Source organism: Herpailurus yagouaroundi, unplaced genomic scaffold (genome assembly GCF_014898765.1).
Source record: "Herpailurus yagouaroundi ecotype Mexico unplaced genomic scaffold, PumYag 187, whole genome shotgun sequence".
Classification (NCBI taxonomy): domain Eukaryota; kingdom Metazoa; phylum Chordata; class Mammalia; order Carnivora; family Felidae; genus Herpailurus; species Herpailurus yagouaroundi.
Genome location: NW_024412418.1, coordinates 15806342 through 15813033, shown reverse-complemented (window position 1 = coordinate 15813033; position 6692 = coordinate 15806342). Strand labels below are relative to the sequence as shown.

At 38.0% G+C, this 6692-nt stretch overlaps 1 protein-coding gene across 6 annotated transcripts in view; it reads left to right on the top strand.

The window, feature by feature from the left end:
* Window positions 1-6692, top strand: part of IFTAP (intraflagellar transport associated protein) — a 66513-nt gene that overhangs the window by 9210 nt on the left and 50611 nt on the right. Inside the window, exon 1 of one of the 6 annotated variants that reach the window (XM_040495419.1) lies at window positions 5702-5818. The exons of the other annotated variants lie outside the window; for them this stretch is intronic. The gene's annotated coding sequence lies outside the window, so the exon portion shown is untranslated. Of the gene's footprint in view, window positions 1-5701; window positions 5819-6692 lie in introns of those variants that run through there. 6 annotated transcript variants of the gene reach the window in all.

Sequence of the window (6692 nt, the reverse complement as noted above, 5' to 3'; positions counted from 1 at the left end):
ATGTCGCAGTCGGTTAAGCGTCCGACTTCAGCCAGGTCACGATCTCGCAGTCTGTGAGTTCGAGCCCCGCGTCAGGCTCTGGGCTGATGGCTCAGAGCCTGGAGCCTGTTTCCGATTCTGTGTCTCCCTCTCTCTCTGCCCCTCCCCCGTTCATGCTCTGTCTCTCTCTGTCCCAAAAATAAATAAACGTTGAAAAAAAAAATTAAAAAAAATAAAAAAAAAAGAAATGAATTTCTGCAAGCAGAGTTGGTTTAGCTGGGTTTGTCTACACCTGCTTCTAACTGGCTGTGTGGATTTTGCTTTAAAGCAGGATTTCTGGTATTGTAACAGTACTGTGCACTGTGCAGGTGGCTTACAGGCTCAGGACGCTGGAGAGAAGGGGATAGCTTTAATTAAGAGTGGGTACCTTTGTGCCACAATTCTTATGCAATACAGGTAACATAAGCATTAATGGGGCATTGCATCCCCTGTGAAGGTGGGATTACAACTGAGCTAAAAAAAATTCTCTTATGATTGAAATATTATTGCATGGTTATAGAGCTATAAAGTTGACTCAGAAACTCTACTGCCTCTACTGGATTCACAGCTTTATCAGGCACCTTGAAAAAATGTTCGATGAAAGACTCGTCACCATTCATAACGCACTGATGTAGTTGATCACATTTCTGAAGATAGGAAATCAGTTTTGAAAGTGATTGAAGGACATGTGTGGCACATTTTTCTTGATAAATGGACTAGCCTAGAGTTAATGTACTTGTTGGAGTTTTACTAGGGGGTGAAGATAGGGTATTTACTTGTGATTACCCATAATGAAATTTTTCAACAAAGCAAATAATCAAAAGTGGTTAGTGAAAAAGTAGTCTTTCTGATTTCCCAAACAGTGGATTTTCTGAAATTTGTCTTATGGGTATATCCTTCAGATTCCATATCCACTGGTAATCTGCTTTTTAAAAAAAATTATAGGAAACAAGTGGGGGGAGGAAGTTTGAATGCTTAACTGTGTGCATTTTTCTTTGCTTAATGGAATTAATAACTGTGTAATTGAAAACAGTCTAATACTCAGTTGACCTGCCTCAGTGAGTCAATGCAGACATTTCTGGATTGACTTAAACAGCTTGAAGGAAGAGTATATTTTGGGGACATAAAATTGATTTTATACAATCTGCTGATGAACAGTAAGGCTTAATGAATGATAGCCTCAAGAAACCTCATTACAGTAGCTTGGATGGATGAGCAGGAAAGGGAAGCAAATTTTTCAACAGGAAAGTTTCTGCTTAAACATGTAATTTTATGGATTAGTGTTATTCCCATTCCCCCAGAGCTTTCTGCAGGGGAAAAACAATCAACATGCATAATTTTATTTTCTTAAATCTTTTCTTTTACCTTACTTGCCTTAGCCTTCTTCTCTTGCTCCCCTTTTCCGCTTTTAAACTTTTAACTTTGAAATAATTACAGATCACAGAACGGATTCATGTGAGGTTGCAAAAAAATGTATAGGGAGGGAGATTTTGCGCACTCTTGTTGCAGCCTTTTGCAATGTTAACATCTTGTGTATCTGTGTACATTATAAAAGTCAGGAAATTGATATTGGTACAATCCATAGAACATATCCCGGTTTTACCAGTTACATATGCACAATTTGTGTGTGTGGTTCAGCTGTCTGACATGTGTAGCCACATGTCAAGATACGATAGTCAAGATACCCAGCTCTATCACCACTGCCAGACTAATGTTACCCCACTTATATCCACAACACAAAATTGGTGTTCTCACAATTTTTCTGATGATTTGTCTCACCCATTCTGATGAGTGTGTAGGGGTATCTCATTGTGGCTTTAATTTACATTCCTTTAATGGCTAATGATATTAACATCTTTTCATTAGATTATTTACAATTTATATATCTTCTTTGGTGAAATGTCTGTGCATGTCTTTATTTTTTTTTTTTAATTGGACTTTTCTTTAATGTTGGGTTTTGAGAGTTCTTTATATGTTCCGTGTGCTAGTCCTGTGTTGGATGTGTAATTTATAAATGTTTTCTCCCAGCCTGTGATTCTTTTTTATCTTCTTAACAGGATCTTTCCCAGAGCAAAGTTTTGAATTTTGATGAGGTTTAACTTATCACATTTTCTTCTTTTTTTATTTCAAGTTTTTATTTAAATTATATATATTTTTTATTTTTATTTATTTATTTATTTATTTATTTATTTATTTATTTATTTATGTTTTGAGACAGAGAGAGACAGCGTTAGCCGGGGAGGGGCAGAGAGATAGGGAGACACAGAATCAGAAGCAGGCTCCAGGCTCTGAGCTGTCAGCACAGAGCCCAATGCGGCGCTCGAACTCACAAACTGTGAGATCATGACCTGAGCCGAGGTCGGACACTCAACCAACTGAGCCACCCAGGCACCCTGTTAAATTCTACTTAACATATATTGTAAAATTGGTTTCAGGTGTAGAATTTAGTGATTCATCACTTATATATAACACCCAGTGCTCAGCACAAGTGACCTCCTTAATACCCATTACCCATTTAGCCCATCCCCCACCCACCTTCCTCCATCAACTTTCAGTTTGTTCTCTACAGTTAAGAGTCTCTTATGGTTTGCTTCTCTCTTTTTTTCCCTCCTTCCCCTATGTTCACCTGTATACATCACCTGTACACACACACACACACACACACACACACACACACACACACATACATATACACCACATCTTTATTTGTTCCTTAGTCAATGGACATTTGGGCCCTTTCCATAATTTGACTATTGTTGATACTGCTGCTATAAACGTTGGGGTGCATGTGCCCCTTTGGATCTGTATTTTTGTATCCTTTGGGTAAATACCTAGTAGTGCAGTTGCTGGGTTATAGGATATATCACTTTTTCTTCTTAGAGACATGCTTTTGGTGTCAGTTCTAAGAACTCTTTGCCTAGTCCTATGTCCTAAAGATTGTCTATATATTTTTTTACTGCTTCTTTTATAAAATCCACTGTTTTGTCTTGATATGTTTTTATTGTTCTTACTATTACAGCCTTCATTAAAAAATACTTTCACTCCATTCCATATTGCTCTAATTTAAAAATAATCACCAAAAAAATACAAAAAATAAAAATAATCACCACACATATGGATCATCAGAGTCATTCTTGTTACAAAAATGGAGTCCTATATAGAGTGCATAGATTATAATCCTCTTTAGGAAAGGAACTAGATCTGTTTCTCTTAAGGCATCTCTTGTATCTGTGTTCATGGTGAGCATGTACTTAGCTCGCATGTTTTGTTAGATGCAGCTTTTAGTATGGGTGTCTCTTTTTTCTCTTTTCCTCACGGTGAGATTTTGTCAAGGAAAAAATAAGCTGCGAAATTCCTATTACTAAGACCTTTGCATGGATGACAATACAACTTCTCTCTTCTGAAGCTCTGTAGTCGGCAGTAATCCCCAAGCTTTTTTCACCTCCCTCCAAGTGCTGCCCTTAAAGCTCAATGCAGAAGTGTGCCTAGGGAAGTCTTTATATAGACATGTAGATGCTTATGCCATCAACATTTTGGTGATAATGAAGAATTCCGTGCCTTTAAGTGTTAGGAAAGTCTCTTTGGGAGAAGCTTATAACTTGAAGTGCAGTGTATTCTTTGATGCTAGAATTGTATGTTTTTATCTCATTCTGATAAGACGCAGCAGAGGAGTTACTGTGCACACACGTATACACATATGCTTTGCCTTGCTTTGCCTCAAGGTTTTTGTATGTTGTTGAGGTACAGGATGTAGTTGGGGGCATGGTTATAACAATCCTGATGAGATTGCTGCCTTTTCCTTAATTTCCTGCTGCCTTCATGTTTGCCTTGAAATTCATAGTCATAAGCATGTTGTCATTACTGTTTTGATATGCAAACCATAGTACTGCTCCTCATCAGTAGTCCTTACTTGACAAAAACCCTACCTAAAGTTTCTTTGCCAGATTTATTTATTCTCTGTCATTGGACTAGATGACCTCCAGGTTTCTCTCAACCCTGAGAATCTGTGACAATTTCAATCACTGGATTTCTTTCTCTCTTTAATATGATCTAAAAGACATAAAAAATATTAGAGGATGCAAAATAGGTGTAGTTCAGTCAAGGCAGAAGAAATCAGTTCATACCAGGTCTCTTCTATCATCTAAATAAGTCAGTACACTTGCAATGTAATTTTGGTCTTTCTGAAATTTGCCCATTTTCCAAAAAATAAAAGAAGACCCATCCTGTGAAGTACCAAGGTTGATAGTTTCATCTCTGTAGGCAAGGTGAATTCTTTTGATAATATTCCATCTTACCATTCGGCACAGCAGGAGATTCTTGTTGAGCAGAACTATGAACATTTGAGGAAGTGGATTTTGACAGCCTCTGCACAACTCTTTAAAAATGTGTTGTTATTTATTATTTTAAAATATCAGCAGTAAACCTCACAGTTTAAAAAAGACAACCCCATTTTTGTCAACGTACAATTCTTTATGCTGTTAAAAGCAGGTTATACACTTCGAGGGGAGACCAGCTCATGGCGACTTGTTTCCGAAGACTTACCACTCTTACCTCTGAAGGTTGCAATTTGTTTAGGTAGGTTGCATTAGGCAGAGGTCTGCAGATAAACATCAAAGTTGTGTTAAGTCAATGGTGATAATTCCACATGCCATGTTTCATAATTATGCTTTTCAGAGACCACAGAGCACTAATTGGCTTGGGTGGTTGTTAGTTTCATTATTTGGTAGTAGAAAACAGGACCCCGGGAAGGTTCTGTGATTTTCTCTCCATCTCTCAGTGACTGGGTAGGAAGAGAACCAAGCCTGTGGTCTTCCTGTGAAATTTAGTAGTCCAAGCAGAGCAAAATATCCACCCTGTGTTTCCCTCTGGAGGCTGTGATTGTGAAAGTGTTGTGTGTGATTTTCCAGTCAATATTTCTACACATTTACTTGTTGTCACAAAAGTTCTGGGTCTTTCATGTGGAGCTCTAAGCCTTAAAATATAAAATTCATGCCAAAATAAAGGATCCTATTATGGGCAAGTCGCTCTCGCTCTCGCTCGCTCTCCCCCTTTTTCCTTTTTAGAAATAATACTTCACGATAAAAACAAATAAACGTGAATGGCAACTGAAAAAGCATTGCTTCCTTCTAGAAAACCACTAGGATTTGCATAAACCACTTGACTGTCTGGTAAATGATTACCTGCTCTGTCAGTCCCTGGGGACTTTTAACATTAGGCTATTTGCATTTTTAGAGATAAGGAAAGTTCTAAATTTGAAGGTGCGTATTTGTTACACTCTTCAGATGATGACAATTTACAAAACTCTTTATAAAGTCAGTAAAAACATTACCTCTTCTGTATTGGGATAACCACATGAATTAAATTAAAGGCCTTGAAGGAGTTTGAATGTGTCCTGTGCATAGCCTGTTAATTATATCCTTTTGGTAAAACTGAGATGTGTTAAGGCTAAAATCTCAGAATATTACCACTTCGAGAATTGGAAAGGAAGTTTAAAAGATTTTCTATTGTCACTCTTAAAGCATCCACAAGGAGACATTTACAGCAATGTAAAACAGCCTGGCCGCCTCTGTTCGGTATTTGCCGCTGAAGTAGATTTGAGGAAGAGATTGATGTCATACAGAGCTGGAATTTCGCTGGGGTTCCATCCTGGAAAAGCAGATTGACGTTAACATTCTTGTAACTAAGTCCATGTCCTACTGACAGTGAAATAATAGCCACCTTTGAATTTATTATTTTTTATCTGGCAACTGCAAGCATAGTTTATTAAACTTCGAATTGCTGAAGCCTGGCAGTGTTACGGGTGAATTTGCATAAACTCTAACTGATACTTTTTCCTGTATTTAATTTTCAGGTTACAAATAGTTTGAAACAGTTTCTTTCATTTTGAGTTCATATATAGTTACATTAAAATTTTTCCTTTTTGGGGCGCCTGGGTGGCGCAGTTGGTTAAGCGTCCTACTTCAGCCAGGTCATGATCTCGCGGTCCGTGAGTTTGAGCCCCGCGTCGGGCTCTGGGCTGATGGCTCAGAGCCTGGAGCCTGTTTCCGATTCTGTGTCTCCCTCTGTCTCTGCCCCTCCCCCGTTCATGCTCTGTCTCTCCCTGTCCCAAAAATAAATAAACGTTGAAAAAAAAATTAAAAAAAAAATTTTTTTTCCTTTTATTTTTATTTTATTTTTTGTGGTTTTCAGACTTTGATAGCACCATATTTTGTCTAGGGTTGTAAAGCATGCGGGCTTATCTCGATTTATCTTGAGGTTACATCAATGCCTTCAAAGTCAGAGGGGGCCACACACAGTCAAGGCAGGTCTTTGTGGAGGCAATGGACAGAATACCAAGGCTGATCCATTATCATCATGATCATCATGGCTAACATTGTTTGAGGGTTCATTTATATCCATTTAATTCTCACTGCAATCCTGTGAAGTATGTGAAACTTAACAATTCCTTATTTAAAACCCTTAGGGTCGGATGTGTTTCAGAATTTAGAGTTTTTTGGAGTTTAGAAAGGTAATCAGGGGTAATACCATGTGTTACACAAAATCTTCAGTGGGGTCCGGGAAAACACCTCAAAAGCATTCCCCCTTAGAATTTCTTCAGGGAAACGTCTGAGTGGTCACACTGAGTATTAATAAAAACCATAGATACTTTCATGTTAATTCAGATCAGGTCTTGC